This window comes from Rhipicephalus microplus, chromosome 9 (assembly GCF_043290135.1).
Source record: "Rhipicephalus microplus isolate Deutch F79 chromosome 9, USDA_Rmic, whole genome shotgun sequence".
NCBI classification, from domain to species: Eukaryota; Metazoa; Arthropoda; class Arachnida; order Ixodida; family Ixodidae; genus Rhipicephalus; species Rhipicephalus microplus.
In genome coordinates this window covers 7,494,950-7,513,631 of record NC_134708.1, presented here as the reverse complement: position 1 = coordinate 7,513,631, position 18,682 = coordinate 7,494,950, and positions in this window count along the sequence as shown.

Sequence of the window (18,682 nt, the reverse complement as noted above, 5' to 3'; positions counted from 1 at the left end):
TCTTGTCTCTTGAGGTTACACCTACCATTTTTATTTCCATTGCTCGCTGCATCGTCCTCAATTTAAGCTGATGTGAGTAGCGTTTATTATTATTTTTTTAAATTTCAGGACCAAATGAGCCAGAAAATAAAACTGTTACGTTTGTTTATTTTGGCTTTCTCTTCTCGACGCGAGGTGGCACCTCGTCGCTTAGAAGCCGTCCAGACGTGTTCCAATTGTCGGAGAGCATGGGCTCGATGCTGTCTTCTAAACAGTCTACGTACAGTGTTTACGTGCTGTCTAAGAATTGGAACACAGCCATGTTCGTTACATATTGAACAAATCCGTAGACAGGGGTCGTGTGTACGAGCCGGTGTTTCAACAAGTGGACTTGTCTTCTAGCCTCGAAGGTATCCTAGTCTAGAACTAGTCTAAAACTAGTCTTCTTCAAGACTAGTTCTAGCCTTGAAGAAGACAGGTCCAGTAGTCGAAGCTTCAGACACAATCACGGTCTATCATTTTTTTTTTTCATCGCAAGCCTTCCTCTCTTTCTTCTTGCCTTTTTTTTATTCGTTACACAATGCTGCAGAAAATTCTAGTGTTCAGGTGCTACGCACTCCAGTCTGGCGTCGCGAACCAAGCGAAATGCCGATAGCCCCGTTACGACAAACGAAGCCAACCGCAGTGCACGAATGCGCACAAAATCCGCCCGAGATGCCAGCGTACGTGACGGATGGATTGAGTGGGAGGTTGGGGGCCAGTGGCTCACGATATCGATAGGCTTCGTGTTCGCTCTCGTTCGTCCTGGTTGACTTGGTTGACTTTCTCGGGCACGCCGCCAACGCCAACAGCGACGCCGCTCAACATAGGAACAGGTGCCCAAGAGCAGCGCCCTGTTAAACTGACAGCACTGCGTGCACAGGTGAAGAGGTTGAATAACACGTGGAACATGTTCCTCTACATTGTAAAAAATGCAGAGGCAGACTCCTGTTGCGCGCAAACTGGGAGCTATGGCAGTACTAAGATAAGTTATGTGAATGCCCATGCAGCTGTAAATTGGTATAGTTTTGTGATTATTGACAAGCTTACGAAGGCAAAAACCTTTGAAGAGAGCACACAGACACCAGTCTTTATTTTAACACATTTATTTTTTAAAAAGTTCACTTCATACACTATACTGCCGCTGGTGATCTGTCGCATACTCTAAATGCTAAAAAAAAATGGCCGCCATTTCGCCCTGCGAAAGTGAATGTCCAGCTAAGCTGTATAAAACAGCACACATGCTGATTGGGCCAAAACTTTAAACTAATGGTCATAGTGGGCGTCCGCGGGGTTCACCTTCAGGGGTGGACGAAGGTTGATCGCAACGCTCCTCTTTTCTATTATGTCATTAAACGAGGCTGCCTTTACCCTCTCTCCCAATAGTAGATCTCCAGACCATGACAAATTTCTCGTCCATTAAGATGTCTTTTTCTTTATAAAGTTGTACATATTTCCTTGTAGCTATGTGCGATAAAGTGGTGGTTATCTAAATACCTATTCGTGAGGGCACTGCTTTTGCAGCGCTTAAAGCGTCGCGTATTTTCAGTAGCTCCTTCCGAAACATAGCAGCCAATGGCTTTACTAAGTCGACAGGGAACACATATTGTCTTCTACATTAATAAAGTTGGGAGCTAAATTTCCAAAACCATTAAACTTGGACCTTACACGTTCTCCTTGTTACGACAGAACAATCACCATGAAAACAAGCCTGGTCTTGGTCCTGTTCGTGCTTGGACTCCTGTGCCGTAAGTAGTTATTTATTTTAAGACCGTATATGCCTTATGAGCACGTGGTCTTGAACGAAAAGCCAGCGTTAGAGAACTGGAGAAAAAAAAAAAAACCACTAGATGTCTATGGGAGAGAAAGCCACGCTGCCTCAATCAAAGCAAATGAAGTTAAATAATGCATGTTAGTGAAAGTTGATTATAGTGATATAAAGCAGTTCAAGTGAGCGCTGATTTACTAAAAAATAAGCGCTAAGCATCGATGAGCACACAGATGAAGAGAACAAACAAAAACTGGCGCCATAATAGCACCCGTCTTTGGCCTACCCTATCTTTTTTTGTGTGCTCGTTGATGTTTAGTGCTCATTCTTCTTGTGATCGTGGATAGCCAACTAAATCGACAGTTTGTTCTGCTAATCTATTAAGGTAATTATGAAAATCTAATTCATGTGACTTAATTGTGTGACAAGTGCGACTTTATTAGCGAGAGTTAATGAGTAATAGAAGTGTAAACTTAGGGGCTCGTTTTCTTTCTTAGATGCAATATTAACGAGAACTAACAGACACTGACGGCAAGGAAAGTACAGGCGATGTTATTAGAAGTAATTGCAACGTGAATGTGAAGACACAAAAATGGACGGAAAGATAGCTTGCCACTGACAGGGACCGAACTAATAGTTCTCGTAAATCAGTAAAAGTTAATTAAAGTTAATTATTGTGCGTCGGACGTCGATATAAAATGCACAGTAAAATAGGCACTAGTTGTCTTCCAGTCGCCTTGGGCAAATGCATAAGGGAGCCTGTGAACTTTCCCTTTTCAAGGTACTTTCTTGACTACGATCGTCATAAAAGTATAGACCCGCTAGGGACCAATGGTGTCGGTGCGAAAAAGCACAAACCTCTTGGCCAACCACGCATTCTGTGAAGCGTTCTTTAAAAAAACAACAACAAGCACATTCAGTTCAGCGCGATAAAAAATTGTCACTAGTTGATGTGAACAACTTTTAAACATTATCTTGTGGTCTGTGGGTGTATGACTGTGCCAAATTATAATACTAACAAGGGGATTAATATTTTAAATCCAGGCTGACTTTGATGCTATTCGTCCTTGGACTCCTGCGTCGTATTCAGGGGTCTCAAACACGCGGCCGGCGGTCTTATCGCTATAATGAGCCGTGGCTTCATTCGGAATAAAGTTTCTTCACTACCATGTAGTACTCAGTACAGTTGATAGGTGAGTTGATTCCGAGATAAATAAAGTAAGGTCGGCGCACAAACAAGAGCACTTTGAGTCCCGATTTTTCTCCCGTTTGTATGCGCTGCCAATTCGTCATAATAAATAGCACTCGCATTACTTTCTTGCCTATTGTAAGCAACAACGATTACTCCGGGTAGGCCACAGAGACTGGACTGGTCTCAAGCGTGGTTTCCTTCGTAAATCATCCCGTGCGGTCACCATGGGCTGAAACAACACCGTGCAACGAAAACTGGGCATCGCCGAATCGGCGTTTAGATTTTAGCGATTGTGGAAATCTGCATTTATATGTTTCTCGAATCCTGACGTCTAATACCCTTCAGAAATTATCGAGATACGTGAAATATGATAAAGACGTTCTATCAAACGGCAACTTCACATAACATATTGTTGAAAATCTCTCCACTTCACCCCCACCCCCCTGCTTCCACCATGATCACTGTCCCGCCGCTGTAGGGCTAAATTTCTAGACTGCGGCTTCCTAGCTGAGGCGCATTTGAGCCCCTTGTTGTAAGTGGTTAATTATTCGTATTCTGTGTAATGCATCTCCTTCGAGATTGTGCATGTGAGACCATGCCAACACCCGGCCTTGTTCAGTGCAACGGTTCGTGAACGCTAAAAGTAGAACACACACGGAGTTCTTTGTGTATATATTAAGTGGAATATAAACAACACCACTGGTGACAAGTTAAAAACATATGTCAAAATACAAGGCTTACATTTACAAGGTAAGCCTCGAATCCACGGTTGTAGTTTATGATGACTACACTTCTGTTTAGCTTTGCGTTATTATTTGTATAATGATTCGGGCCAATGAATGAATGAAAAAAGGCCCTTAACAAAAAAAGAAGTGCCCAAAATACATGCAGTGGCTTATGCTGTCCTATATGCACAGCATAGAAAAGCCACCGGGACTTTGTGGGAAGAAACAGTTGAAAAATATGGAACTCACACAAAGGGAAACACATTTGAGCATGTACTTAGGCAGGTGTTTATTATTTACTAACACTTGCCATCTTTAAATGTTGCAGAAGTTCAAGCCGCGGCCATCGAGAAACCGATAATCGGCGTCGACGCAATCGAGAAATTCGTCGGCGAAAAAGTTACACGGGCCCTGATGAGCGACAACAGAGACGTCGTGGAGGCTGTCAAGGTGCTCAAGGCCACCCTGAAGACCTTCGGCGATGACGACAGCGAACATATTCATCCCGCAATTATCGCGGCGGTCAGTGGCATCATCGGTGCCATCATAGGGAAGAGCTAAGGTGTGCCGCATCTACTGACCAAAGAGCAGAGCAGAGTGGATCCTTCAATCTGGGGCACACACCCATGCCGGAAGATTTGCCAAGAAACGGATAGTCTCTATATGAGTCCACTTAAAAGAAAGAAGAAAAAGGAACAGAGCGATGGATAAACTGTAAACTTCTTCGGACGTTTTTGTTGTTTTTGAAGAGAATAAAACAGATGAACGCTCGCGCAAAAATATGCATTGTCATTTGATATAGCTGTAAGAAAGTAATCCACTTCCCAATGCCAGTAGCAGGAAACTTTCTCTACACATATATCTGCGGTGTTGGAGGGGCCCCGACACGGACACCGACTGAATTGCAGTTTTCAGCGAAAGATAGAAGCAGATCGAAGGTCCACTGTGCCTGTATACATACATGAAAAACCAAAATGGAGGACGCTTGAGCGTCGCTTTCAAGAGCAGATCGCGATAGCGTCATCGGGCCTCACGCGCATCGCCTCCTGAACGATGGCCCGCGTCGGTTCTCGGTGCATGCCTCAATGGTTTTGAAAGGGGCATCTGTGCGCGTAACATTGGCCGTTTCAGTTGAATGCAAGCGTATAGTTGCCCGCTACACCACTACGCGTGCGTTCGAACCTATTCACTTTGTTGATGTTTCTTCCGCTGCTGCTCATTATACATGCCTGAGCGCTTTTGGGGTGGGTGGACCTTTAAAACACCCTCCCGTTGCTCAATTAGTCAATTCCCACGTTTTGACTCCTGGCGCCATTCTACGGTTCAGGAACGTGATGTTATGCGTAGAGGAGACTACTTCCCCTACATGACATCATTCAAATTGTGTTTTTTAAAGCAGTTTCTCAGCAGTTTTCCAAAGCAGGACAGCTGCTTGCCACGCAAACGGCCGGATGTCGATTGTCACTTCGACACCCAAATTTTTGCCATTTACTTTATTTGCATCGTTTTAGAGAGAGAGAGAGAGAGAGATTTATTTAAGAAAGGTAGAGAGCATTGTTTGAGAGTTTGCTGTCACGGGCATGGTGACGATTGTTTGCCTAAAACCAACACCGATAACGCTGACGGCAACGCTGGAATTTCGGCGAAACGAGCTTTTTAATGCTGTCGCTTTAAAACGGACGGTGAAAGAATGGTTCACTGCAAAGTGAGAGTAGCCGGCTGTATTATAAACCCCACCCACCTCCAACGACTGCATGGCGTGCGTGACGCCGTACGCTTGAAGCTGATGGAGTGGAGCGGTCGCCTTCTGCATAAGTTTTGGCGGCTGCAAGTCATTCGATTTCCAATGCCGAGTGTAAGGAAGCGAAAATAGCTGCATCATGCGAGCAGCTGATCACGAAACACAATAGTTTGCAGAAACACAGACGTTCTCAAAGCAAGCGGCTGTTTACATCACGGTAGGATAGCACTGGCTCCCACAACGGCCTTTCCGCGCTCTCGAAGCACGCTAATGGTTTCACCGTCAGCAGCTGGCGAAACAGGCGACACAAGCCATTGAAGTTGTCTGGTAACACTGGTTTCCCCCTCCAATCACCTTATGGTCCGTATGAGCGGGGGACACCTGTGAGCTGACGTCACTACGCTCCACCTTTATCCAGCGAGGTTTAGTCCCCCTTAAATACCACTTAAAAAGTAACTTATGCTCGTGACATAAGCACTCACCAACGACGTGAAAGCCATGATGGGAACATCATACGTAACATTCGATAGTGTATTCCTTTGAATACAGTTTGCTGTATTCTAGAATTTTAATACAGCCTCCTGAATCAAGGAACAGAATTGTAATGTTCATTAGACTGCTGTGAATTCGACCTGACGCCTGTGTCATAAGAGTACATATGTAATCTTTATTGCTTTTGTGAGAGAACTCGATAGCCCACAGTGCAAGCACAATTCAAATTCAACAGACAATTACGCCAGCATATATAGGGTACATTTCCAAACCACTTTCGAGACCTGATGTGTCTTTGTGGTAGAGTAGTTGATTCACATGCAGAACGCTTGGGTTCGATTGCTGATGGGATCCTGGCTTTCATACTTTTCATCCGTCAAGCCAGCGCTGCCGATGTCTGTTTTGCTTGACGTCCCCACATTAAAATTGACAACGTCTGTTGTCACCGTTGCTTGGTAGATATAAAATGTCAGTCATATTTGTGGCGGATACCCGCACACCATGGCCCGTAGTATACCGGTGAGCCAAACGTTTCCGAAGGAAAGGTTTCGACGACGGAACAAGATTGTCGGGTGTTTTTCTAGCATAACTAGACAGTCAAATTCGTAAGATTCTCCTACCCTCCTGTACCAATTTCTATTACACCACGTTAAAGTTGCGGTAACAAGAGCACACAGGCGCAGTCGGCTAGACGGACAGACACACAGACGGAGAGACGGACAGAGATACAGACAGAAGCGTTCAAAGTTTCTGGGTTCGCTAAGAAATTATTCTCATTTATTATATGAAGGTCATCCATGACAATAAACTCGCTCGTTCACGCGCATTCATGACTTACACGCTCCGTCCGTATAACTCGCAAAACGGCATTTTTTTTTACTCTCTACGAGATCGTGAGAGCGATCGCGAGCACATTACTGCAGCGCAAGAAGTCTCATGTGCACACTAAAATTGATATGTGATAAAAGTAAGGGTTAGATTAGCTTTAAGTGCATACATTCCAATTCAAAATTTGGTAATACTTCTTTTCGGTGGTGCACAGAATCACATTTGTCGGTTACCATGTATAGAGTGTACGCACAGAGAAGAAACAGACCACGTTTTGACTATAAATGTGCCATAATTTATTGAACTGAAAGAGGTGCAATTGGAAATAGGCCCAACCTTCCTTAATTTCCTACCCTATGGCTCCAGCACCTGCTGCCATAGCGGGCGTTAAAATGGACGCCAATATAGCCGCGATGACGAGTGGAAAGCCCTGCTCATCGGTTCCGTCGCCTGTGCTGTCGACTCCTTTGAGAGCCTCGACGAGCTCTTCACGGTGTTCCATGATGGAACGGGAAAGTTTCTCGGCGAGCAGCTTCCTTGCATCGTCCGTGCTCGTTGCTGGCTTGCTCAGTGTGGCCGCTTGGATATCTGTTACGCGAAGAAAAAAAAACATACTTTTGAAGTGCCCTCACATTCAAGTGAATGCATAACAAAGGGTAAAAGAATATTTAATGAGAAAATAATTTCCAGATAGTGCAATGAGAGGATCATGAAAAATGTGCGTTTTATGCTTTGACGGAATGTTCGCAAGCGCCAAATTCTGCCCTGAAATTAGGTACTGTACACTCATCGCCATATGTGTGCAGGAAGGGGGGGGGGCGGCGAAGGTTCGGCGCAGTGCCCCCCCCCCCCTACTAAGTCGAAGTATGGATCACATTTTACGCCCATCCCGTCTTAGGTGACTAAGAGGGGGTGGACGACTTAGGGCAGCAAAAAAAAATGTAATTCACTTATAATCACTCAAGAAATATATCTCGCGCTTTGGACTCACTCGGATCGGACTCTGACTCACCAAAATTTTCCTGAGCCGAACTCGCTCGGACTCACACTGACGAAAACTTTCTCGAACCCCATTCACTCGGTCTCATGGCTCAATTTGAGTCCGAGTGAGTCGACTCATGAGCCCGTTAGCATAAAATTACCTTTTTCGACTTATGATGTCAATTCTCTGTAACACCAATATCTCAGGTAATCGCTACATTTTTGACGCCTTTTGATATAGTACATTCGAATACGGCTTTCAAGGGCTCGCAAACCAGTACGCGTTTATTTGTCTTCAAATAGATGACAACATAAGATTTATTCATCAGGAACTTCACTAGAAGAGTTGGTGGCGTTGGGGGGCTCAAGGCACTTTCCTAGGTAATCCACGCCTCTGATCAATAAATATTGAAATGGTGTATGAACGACACTGCTTTGGAATACGTGTGAACAGACGTAAATATAAACGTGAAGTCTGTTAAGGCTGATAATAATGCTGCAGATCAGTAGATACGACTACAGGCGATGAGCATAGGCATGCCCTTCCCCCATTTCGCTCGCCTATGCTCATCACAGCAGAAAACCTGATTCAGTGACGGAGTCCGACTATAAGAGGTTTAGCAGATAAAATTCGAAACCTGCTTGACAGTTACTACCATGTGAAGGAAAGGCAAGAAAAAAAGTTAACGTCTCCATCGGAGAAGAGGAGACGGATACAATGAACTGTGTTGGTACTTACGGCACAAATGGCCCAGAATGAGGAGACCCAAAATGACGTAAGGGCGCATGACGAGTGACCTGCGGTTGAAGAACGTCGTCTTATGCCGGACAGCGAATCGAGCGAAGGAAAAACAAAACGCAGTGCAAATGCGAGAGTTTTTTCTGGAATCTGTAGTTTTACAGAATTAGCGTGGTGATTAAATGTAAAAAAAAGTCGGCCTCATCTTCTGTACAATTTATTTTTGTGCCTAGAAAACGTATTCTATTCCCTTGTGAACATCCCTTAAATCCCTTATTAATATAAATTGGCCGCTCTTCGTAGCCCATATATTTCGTGGAATTGCAAAAAATGCAGCACCTCTGTAAAACATGCAAGATATAACAGTACATAAATGCTATCAATAATATTGTTTTGAAAATGCACGCCACAAGCACAGTAACTATTAGAAGTCGACGTAGCATGTGTTTAACAGATAAACATTGTATCACTGGGTGATAAATCAGGGTAAAGTTCACGGGAGTACCATTAAAAACTGCTATATATATATAGCTACTTTGTTTCCGAAGACACGAAGCAATTCTTGACTCTGTCTCAACAACAGCATTTTGTGCGGATTGGCCGCAACGTAACCACGTAAACAGGAAAGATTGATCTTACCTGCGTCAAACTAATTGGCGATGACGAAGATGGCTGGCTTGGTCTTGCTTGCGTTCCTAGGACCTCGAGGCAGCTTTGTGATATTCGCGAAATGTTTTGGGCTTTTATAGTCGCAAGCAAGTGGAATGTTTCTGACGCTTGGAGCAGTAGAGCAGGAGATAACATCACACAATAGGCTTTATAGATGACAGTCCCTCACAATCGGTTGAAGCTCGGAGATAAAAAGACCGTGAATTGGTTAATCAAAGCTCATCAGCGCCAAAGCGGATGTATCCAGACTGTATCACATATGCGAACAGAAAGAGGTTTAATTAAGCTTTTTTTTCTAAAACTAAAAAGGTGGTTATAAAACGTATTCCTATTTTAGATAGTATCATCACATAGTAAGTCATAAAATGCATAGGCGTGCAGTCCGCCATGGCGAAACATGGCTGTGGTACTCGGCTGCTGAGGTGATGTAGCAGACTGGGCCGGTTGAACCATACTCACGATGGTCAGCGCAAACAGTACACGAAACACAAGAAAGAAAATCCACCACACCAGGGATTTCTAACTGGATGTTTAACGAGAAAAAAAAACATGGCACATATAAACAGTAAGGAAAGTAATGACAAAACCTTATCACCCACGGCCTATTTATACGTTTTTGCACGAAAATTTCAGTTGATAGACAGAGCCTGTGTCGTGTGTACTTTCTATTATTTTGTGTTCTGTTTGCATTGGCCACCATGACCGGAAGATCGTGAGTTTGATTGCGGCAGCGGCGGTCGAATTTTAGTGGTGCCGAAATAGTAGAGGGCGGTGGGCTGTGCGATGTCTGCGCGTTAAGGAACAACCAGATGGTCGAAATTTCCGGAGCCCTCCACTACGGCGTCCCTGATAATCACGTCGTGGTGTTGAAACGTTAAACTCTAGATATTTTAGGGGCGAAGCTCCTTAAGGCGTGGGTCTGTAGATCCTCCGATGTATGTAGTAGTAGTATCCACCGCTGGCACATACTCGCTCTACAGCGAGTATATGCCGCAGGGGATGCGAGATGGCGGTACTTGTTGGAGTGCGCACTAGATGGACGCACGTACGGACGGACGGACGGACGGACGGACAGACTAGCAGACGGCCGGACGGACGCGCGGACGAATGGACGCACGAATGAACGGACAGACGCATCGACGTACTCACGGACTGACGCATGGACAGATGGACGGACGGAAACAAGAACAAAAGGACGGACGGAAGCACGGACGGACTGACGGACGCTTCGCTCCTCTCATCATCCTTCACTCCGTGGATATGCTCTCACTTTTTTTTACCATTGCGTAGGCGTGTACTCATTGTATACCTGTAAGTGATGATGGTACAACACGTAATGACTGCCTGTTCTCGACGGCGGCAAGGAAATATTGCTCGGAGATGATGTTTTCTGCAAACCTTCATTTATATGTGCTTGTCGTTATCCCGATTCGCTCTATCGCGGAGCGAGGCGGAACAGTGCAGCACGTGAGCGAAGCGTTTCTTATCATGCGTCGCACTGCTTATACGCGCGTAACTCGTTAACCGAGCATCTCGAGTGCGTCATCAGTTCTCCCCGAAGGGATCGAATGAGCCGAAACGTCTTATGATTCCTAAGTCACGTCCCTAAACTGCGATATGATCATGAGAGATTTCACCATGTTTTAATTCAGCGCACGACGACGCGGACATAAGAGAAGAAGGGACTAACCGCAACGCTGAACCACAATTGAATATTTATTGAAAGACATGAACGAGAAAAAAGACACTTCGACCCCCCCCCCCCCCCCCCATGTGAACGGCAGGTCAGCTGACATCTTGAACAATAAGCGGTTTGTCCCTTCTTGGGGCGAAGCCCCTTGTAGCGGCACCCGTTTGTTCCTCGTAGCCATAGTAGTAGTGTGTAACAAGTATAACATTTTGACCTCCAAGGTGGTGCCGGTGAGAGATTTCTTGTGTGCGTTGTTGAACAATAAAAGATCGTGCTCAATGTACATGCCAATGGCTGCTAAGGGGAAATGAGAGACAGGAGAATTCGGCTTTTAGTTAACGCGCACGCTGCTAATTTTTTATTGTTAAACAACGCACAAAAGACAAGAAAGAGTTGCTACGTTATCCTCGCTGGGCGTAACCACCTAGGTTTTAGAAAGCGTAGCTCTGGCCGACTGGGCTCGCCCTACTTCATCTCCTGACGCCGACGATCTCCGACGACAGTGTAGTTCGGACCGACTGGACTTGCTCTACGCCATACTGACGCCGACAAGAGCTCTCGCAAGTGGTGCCCCGTCCTCGGACTCCTGTGACCGCGTTTCCATCTTTCCTATCTCTCCTATCCCCTGGATATGTCGTCGCGGTCGCTCTCTGGCATATTGTTTCTCTCTCTCTTTACACCCTTATTTCTATCATTTTAATCCCTCCTCACTTCCATCTCTTGTGAGCTACTGTTGAGGTGTCGCTCCCTGAAGCAGACAGTTACGGGGCTCACTTTTCTCTTCCTTTTTCTCTCAGAACCACTTAGAAAGGTTTAACGAGCGTTGGGCCACCGTGCCATGAATACAGTGAACTAGTATATACCAAGAACTCGAGGTGGTTAAAGGTGGGAAGTAGACACGAAGCGCAAGTCTTAATAAAGTGTGCGTGTGCCTCCTCTCGTTCAGTCCTTGGAATGTCCGCTGGATGGCGGTGCTTCTAGATGCGGAATATATGATGAAAAGACGCGAGATGGTGGTACTTGGAGTGTTGAATAGGTGGACGAACGAACACACAGACAGATGCGTGGATGGACGCACGGATGGCTGCACGGACGGATGGACGCATGGACGGACGCAGGAGCGGATGCATGGACACAAGCAGGGACGGACGCACAGATGAACGTGCGGACGCACGAACAGACGCACGCACGGACGGGCGGATGGACGCATGGGCGGCCACACAGACGCACGCATGGATGGACGGAAGCAAGAACGAATGGACGGACGGATGCTTCAACCCACTATCCATCATTCACTTCGTGGGTATGCTGCCATTTTTTTTCTGTTGTGTCCGCGTCGTCGTGCGCTGAGTTAAAATATTGTTACTGCATATGTGATTTGGGTATGAGCCGGTGGGTAGCGGGGAACAGGCAGATTAGAGAAGAGGACGTTTGGCTAGCGAGATAGGCCTCCGGTGCATGACCCCTTGAAGTCTACCAGTACGCCTCAGCGTAATAAATACATTAATTACTAAACGTACCAGAGTGGTGGAGGTGCTGGGTACAGCACATCGACGAACCACGGAGCCACAGCTGTTTGAACTTCGCCTGAGCCGTCGTCTTGCTGGTCTGCGACCGACAACAACCATCATGACCGAGAGTGAAGGTCATGGCTCCTCAACCACGCAAAGGTTAGTGCCGGCTGCACCTCGGTATCGCTATATGGAACCCCGCCCGTTCGCGGGAAGAGCAGGGGAAGATGTGGATGCGTGGCTGACACATTACAAAAGGGTGAGCCGGTACAACGGCTGGAATCCCACCGACCAACTGGGAAATGTCGCGCTGCTTCTCACGGAAACCGCCTTGATGTGGTACGAAAACCACGAAAATTCCTTAACAATGTGGGATCGTTTCGCCGAATAAGTCAAGAAATGCTTCGGTGACTCTGATTCGAAAAAGAAAAGCGCGGAACTCACGTTGGCTCAAAGAACCCAGACTCCTGGAGAAACGTGTACCACCTACATATAAGAGATTCTGATGCTCTGCAAGATCATAGACCCGTATATGTCTGAAAAGGACATGGTCGGACACCTTCTGAAGGGTATAGCAGAGGACGTCTAGAATTTTTTGATAGGCAGGGAAGACCTCACTTCCGTATCCGCCGTCCAACGTCACTGCCGTACTTTCGAGAAGCTGAAGACCCGTCGTATTGACCCGAAATTCGGTAGGCTGGCAAATGTCACAACGGTCGCCAGCGTCGACGCAAGCCCGCCTGCCGACCTTGCCGCTACTATCAGGGCAATAGTGCGCGAAGAGCTACAGCGACAAGACACACTGGCCGACGACACCATCCATCATCCGCCTACCTGTTGATCCTACTACCCGGCGCCGTTCGCTCCTCTGCCACCGTCGATATGTGCGACGGACTTTAGCGAAGCTGGAAATTCCTGGCCACGCCGAGACTCATTCGCGCCTGACCAGCGGTATGCGGTATGACCGACGCCTTCGTACCGGCCCCACTCCACAAAGGCGGGCAGTTCCCGTTTAGCAAGCTGCTCCACTCCGTTCGGGTAGGCGACCTTACACAGCGGAGCGCTCTCAGCAGTGGTTCGGCGAACGACCCCTACCCGTCTGCTACAACTGTGGCGTCGAAGGCCACATTGCCAGGTACTGCAACTACCGGCAGCCGCCAAGGTACGACCGCTCACCGAGATCCCACCTGTCCGGCTTTGCACGAACACCAACGTCCCCTGGAAGCGCGTCTCACGAGATACCAAGGCCGCTGCGACACCGTTCTCCGGCCTCTGACCACAGTCTGACACCCCCGCCAGCCCCTCGCTCCAATCGGTCGCCGTCTCCTAAGCGCCGCTACCCTTCGCCGCCGCCGGAAAACTAGTCGAGGCGACCGTTGGAGGTGAGGTCGCTGGACAATTTTCGATTTCCACAGAAATGCCTCCTTTCATTCGCATGTTTCGAAATAAGGTTCATATGCTAATCGACGGTGTCTCAACAATGGCCTTAGTGAACACAGGTGCAACCATATCAGTGATGAGTCTAGCATTCAAACGCCTTCTTGGACGAAAGGTTATGTTCTGTTGGGACTGTGCTGATACATTTCGTGGAGTGAGCGGAGATGTCTTACAACCTGTTGGTGTCTGCTCAGTGACGGTTAGTTTGGGTGGCCAAAATTTTATCGCTGATTTTGCTGTTCTCTTTCATTCAACGCATGATGTAATTTTAGGACTTGATTGCCTGAATCTTTGTGGTACCACCGTTGATTGCCGTGCAGGAGAGATTACAGTAGATTCAAATGTTCCGGTAGCGTTCATGGAAAGCCCGCCCTGTATGGAAAGCACCCTTTGCGTGTCCATGGACACAACTGTACCACCCTTGTCTGCCAAGTGTGTTCCTGTCGTCAGTTCCCCTGCAACCGAGACAGTTGTGTCCATGGACACAACTGTACCACCCTTGTCTGCCAAGTGTGTTCCTGTCGTCAGTTCCCCTGCAACCGAGACGACATTTGATGCCACCGTAGAGCCCATTCACCTCAGCTGCATAAAAAATGTTCTAATACCCTATTGTACGTTGTCGGTTGTGCAAGGGCATACTGGTTTGTGGGTGATCAACGGCTCCAATGAACCTTCGGTACTACCAGAGGGTCTACAACTTGCTAAGATCCGTCAACATCAAGTGTTCTCCCTTGCCATCCTTGCAGAGAGCAGTGATTTTCCAGATAAGCCCAATTCCAATCATTTGCACGCCAGGGACACCTCCATAATGGCAATGATTGACAAGTCTCTTAGCACCAACGAGCGTAATGACCTGGCGAGTATTTTGCGCAAACATGCTGGTCTTTTCGATTTCACACAGCTACAGGCTCCGCTGTCATTCCCTGCGTCTCGTGTAAAGCTCCGCATAGATACGGCATACCATAGACCTCTTCAACAAAAGCCATACCGGGTATCGCCTTCGGAACGCGCAGTGATAAATGAACAGGTTGGCGAGATGCTAAAGAAGAATGTGATTCAGAAATCATGCAGTCCGTGGGCCGCTCCCATAATATTGGTCAAGAAGAAAGATGGAACATGGCGATTTTGCGTTGACTACTGCCGTCTCAACGCCATCACAAAAAAGGACGTGTACTTACTACCACGTATTGACGATGCTATAGACTGTCTTTCATCAGCCTCCTACTTTTCGTTTGTTGATTTGAGGTCAGGGTATTGGCAGATTCCAATGCACGAGGAAGATAAAGAGAAAACGGCATTTGTTACACCAGATGGACTTTTTGAATTCAATGTGATGCCATTTGGACTATGCAATGCACCTGCAACTTTCGAGCGCTTCATGGACAACATTCTGCGTGGTTTAAAGTGGGAAGTATGCATGTGTTGTCTAGACGATGTTGTGATTTTTGGGCGCACTTTCTGTGAGCACAACACACACCTCGACCTCGTGCTGAACTGCCTAAGCAACGCACGCTTGGTGCTCAGCTCAAAGAAATGTCGTTTCGGAGAGCGCCAAACACTCGTCCTTGGACACTTGGTGAACAAAGAAGGCATACGGCCGGATCCCACGAAAACGGCTGCAGTGGAGGCGTTCAAACAACCTCACTCAGCGAAAGAACTACGCAGCTTTTTGGGCCTCAGCTCGTACTTCCTTCGATTCATCCCTGGATTTGCCAATATCGCGCACCCACACACGTGCCTGCTTCAGAAAGGCGTGCCATTTGACTAGACTCCAGAATGTACGTCTGCTTTTTCTGAGTTGAAGTTCCTTTTAACATCCCATCCGATTCTTCGACACTTCGATCCTCTGGCTCCCACAGAACTTCACACAGACGCTAGCGGTGTCGGTGTAGGCGCCATGTTGGTTCAACGCTTGGATACCACAGAACATGTCGTTGCGTATGCAAGTCGCTCTCTAAGTAAGTCCGAGCGTAACTATACCGTCACAGGGAGCAAAAATGCCTCACCGTAGTTTTCGCGGTGCAGCGCTTCCGGTCCGACCTGTACGGACGCCCCTTTACCATCATGACAGATCATCATTCGCTCTGCTGGCTTGTCAATCTGCGTGACCCATCTGGTCGACTAGCACGCTGGGCACTCCGTCTGCAGGAATACGACTTTACAGTATCCTATAAAAGCGGCCGTCGTCACGCTGATGCAGATTGTCTTTCGCGACTACCACTTCTATCGACGGACTGCGACGCGGGCAACTTCGATACCTACATCGCGCCATTGGACCTGCCATTTCCTCATACCAATGCCTTTAGGAATGAGCAGCAAAGGGACCACACCATACAGGAGCTTCCTCCTACCGAGTCAAGACCATCGGCGACTCGCTTCTGCATGCGCGACGGACTTGTGTACAAAAAGAACTATGCTACGACCGGCTTACGATATCTTCTCGTGGTTCCAAAAAGCCTTCGCGTTTCCGTCTTGCATGTTATGCATGATGACCCAACGTCCGGCCATCTAGGCACAGCGAAAACTCTTTGCCGGCCTCAAGAAAGATTTTACTGGCCGAAAATGCGCCAGACTACGGAACAGTACGTCTCTAGTTGCAACGAGTGCCGACGCCGCAAGCGCCCTACCAGTGCTCCTCTAGGGCGACTTCATCTTATTCCACCCCCTAGAAATCCATTCGAGCAAGTTGGGATTGACCTTCTAGGTCCCTTTCCGAGGTCTTCTAATGGCAATCGTTGGATAGTCGTATGTACCGATCACTTAACACGGTATACTGCGAGACAGCTGCTATACCATCGGCAACGGCAGCTGACGTGTGTTTATTCATGCTGCGTTTTGTGGTTCTGTAACATGGACCTCCTGAAATTGTTATCAGTGATCGTGGGCGACAATTCACTGCAGACGTCGTAGAAGAGATGCTTCGTCTATGCGCTTCAAGCTTTCGGCATTCTACGCTATATACGCCCCAAACAAACGGCCTGATGGAACGAACTAACAGGACTCTCACGAACATGCTTTCTATTTATGTCGCAGCAGATCACAAGAACTGTGATGACGTGCTACCTTTCATCACTTACGCATTTAACACCGCACAGCATGAGACTACCAGCTATAGTCCGTTTTTTCTTCTGTATGCTCGGCCACCTCGTCATACCCTATAGATACCGTTTTTCCGTTTATGGACCACCATGATTACGGTATATCCGAGATCGTCTGCCGTGCAGAAGAAGCCCGACGCCTTGCTTACCTGCGCACCCTCGCTTCGCAAGATCGCTCGAAGACACGTTTTGACCGTCAACGTCGACACGTGACGTATAATCGCGGAGACCACATGTTGCTGTGGACGCCAAATAGGAAACGTGGGTTGTGTGAAAAATTGCTGGCAGACTATGCGGGACCTTATGTTGTTATAGACCACTTAAGCGATGTAACATACTGCGTAGCACGTCTTCATTCAAATGGCCGACGATCTGCAAAGGCTGAACTAGTCCACATAGCACGTTTGAAGCGCTATATTCCCAGAGAGACTCTTTAACTCGCCCGTGGGGCTTCGTCTGCACGGAGGGAAATGTTACTGCATATGTGATTTGGGTATGAGCCGGTGGGTAGCGGGGAACAGGCAGATTAGAGAAGAGGACTTTTGGCTAGCGAGATAGGCCTCCGGTGCATGACCCCTTGAAGTCTACCAGTACGCCTCAGCGTAATAAATACATTACTAAACGTAACAATATGTTGAAGTATTGTCACCAACTGGTCCAGCTTTCGGTCCTTCTACGTTATGAGAGACACCGTATAGTGGAGGGTTCCGGAAATCTCACCTGGTGTTCTTTAACGTGCCCTTACACCGCACAGTAGACGGGCTTCTACCATTTTGCCTCAACCGAGACGCGACTGCCGGGATTGAAGCCGCGATCTTCGAGTCAGCAGCCGAGCACCTTAGCCACAGATTCACCGTGGCGGACGAAACGTCTTATCTGTCCTTTTGTATGTGGAGTTTCACAACTGGTAGCGTTTTGTGGGCTGCACATGCGGACCGCGCTTAGCCTGGAACATGATGGAAATGCACACGAAAGCTATGGCTGCCGATCTTCAAAACGGCTCACAATGCTAAGTGAGCAATGAGCATGAAAAATGATAAAGTTGACCCAAATAAGTTATCACACGTTGCCCGCTAATAAATTGGGGGATGGAAATGCTTACTGCCTACTTTTCTTCGGCACGACATCGACATAATTTATTTCGGAAGTCGCGACGCATATCGTCGACCTATTTATTGGGTCAGAATGGCAGACCCGTAATGTCCTGCATGTTTAGAAATCGATGTCGCTCATGGGAGCCGTAAGGTGTATTTAGGCTGTTCTCTGCTTGCTACATTTCTTTCTTTCCGAGGAAGATGCGTCATAGTTCTACTAGATAGGCTTGGATATTACCTCGACAGAGTTAAAAAGAGCTCGTTCCACAGTAAGTTCAGTGTCGATGTCAACGTCGGAGGTTATGAGCGAACATTTATTTCCCCCTTAACCGAAAAATAAAGAAAGAAGCAAATAAAACAAATGGTTCGACTGACAATCTAACCCCGGCCACTGCGCGCCAAACTGGTGTTCTACCACAGAGCCATGCTATTTTTTGAAACTGCTTCAGAAAAACAAAACACTCTATAACTGTCATGCTGTTGAAAGAGTCTCCTTAACGCGTGTGATATTGCGTGCAGGAGCGTAGAATTGCGCCATGCGTCACAAAAAGTGTATGGCACAGCGAGAGGTAGTTTTACAGGTCCATGCATTACAAAACGCTCAGACATATTTATTTATCATCAGCTGCAATAAGTAGGCAGACGTGTATATACGTTTGCGTGTAGCCTTAGGGACGCCTTGACTGATTCGTAAAAGCA